The sequence below is a fragment of the Chenopodium album genome, chromosome 2 (genome assembly GCF_948465745.1).
Source record: "Chenopodium album chromosome 2, dcCheAlbu1.1, whole genome shotgun sequence".
Lineage (NCBI taxonomy): Eukaryota > Viridiplantae > Streptophyta > Magnoliopsida > Caryophyllales > Amaranthaceae > Chenopodium > Chenopodium album.
This window is the reverse complement of record NC_137835.1, coordinates 66776843-66778270: the sequence shown is the minus strand read 5'-3', so window position 1 is coordinate 66778270 and position 1428 is coordinate 66776843. Positions and strand designations below refer to the sequence as shown.

Sequence of the window (1428 nt, the reverse complement as noted above, 5' to 3'; positions counted from 1 at the left end):
TTGATGGAAACTACTAAGAAATGGCTAGATGGAGAATCTTTCTTTACGGGTCCTTTAATCTTTCTTATGGTAAGTTCTAATGATGTTCTAAATTATATATCTATGTTCTACTTTACATATCAATGTTCTAAAGTATTTCTAATGATGTTCTTTTAGGTATCCATCCTATTTTGATCGGGTACAAAGGAAGGGGTTAATAGAGATACCACGTCAAGTTCCATTAATATCATTGTGGAACCAAGAAAGGTTCCATACAAGATTGAAGTTTGAGAAAGACCTTGGATTTGGAAAAGGAAAAGTACTAGAAAGAATGAAATTGAATGTGGTATGATTTTTGTATATGCTTATGTTCTAAAGTTTATACTATATGTTCTAAACTTTGTAATATATGTTCTAAAGTTTATTATTGTTTTATATTTATCTATACAATATATTTATGCATGTATTCTAAAATTTATAATGTATATTTAAAAAGGGATTGGAAAAAAGGCAAGAGAATGACAAAGGCAAGAAGAAAGAGCAACCCTTGACAATTAGAGAAAAACAAGGGGAGAAGAAAGTAATAAAAAAGCAAGGGAAAGACAAAGGAAAAGAGAAAGTTGTGGAAAACCAATCAATGACATGTGATTCTATCACGTCTCCAAATGATATGATGGTATAATGTTTTAATATTTTTTTTATTAATTTATTTACTTATTTCTATAATATTTTAAATATTCATTATTTTATGTTCTAAATTCTTAGGATTTTTTAAGCAAATTTGGAGATTTGGCAAAAAGTCTTGCATCGAATGTAAAAGAGATGTATAGCATGTTGGAACAAGCAAAGGATATCTTTGTTGAGGAAGAAACAACGGGAAAAATGCATCATCTTATAGACAACATTTGGTGCAAGTATACCACAAAGGTATAATAATCATGTTCTAAACTATTTTCAGACTATGTTCTAAAGTGTAATTTTTATATTTATAATAGTTCAACATATATAAATGTCTTATTGGATTCTAACTTATTTATTTTTATATATAGCCATTGGTAAATCAAGAAGAAGAAAAGCAACAGACAAAAAGTCCTTCCATACTTAGTCAAGATCAACATTTCTTCGATGAACCGGCATTCATAGAAGAATTGGATATGTTGATGAACATTGCATGGAAGAAATTTACTGTTGAAAAGTCACCAAAGTCATTGGGACATGGTAATTACATGTTCAATTTCTAAATTATACCTATGTTCTAAATTATGCTCTTAAATCAAGTGTTTATGTTCCAACTCAAATCTTTATGATATAGTTAAGTTCTAAAATTGTGTTTTGTAATTATTATGAAGATTTGCCATCAAATGAAGGAGAAAGAGAAAAGAACAACGATGAGAGAAATATCAATGAAAAGTTAGATGATAGTATCGCTTCACCTATACTTGGTAATTT

General features: G+C 28.4%; 1 long non-coding RNA gene across 1 annotated transcript; it reads left to right on the top strand.

Annotated features, from left to right (window-relative positions):
- Nucleotides 1-206: 206 nt before the first annotated feature.
- Nucleotides 207-857, top strand: LOC145586622 (uncharacterized). The gene is made up of 3 exons (XR_014100989.1): nucleotides 207-325; nucleotides 476-655; nucleotides 745-857. It is a non-coding gene; the product is annotated as an uncharacterized LOC145586622 (long non-coding RNA).
- Nucleotides 858-1428: the final 571 nt, after the last annotated feature.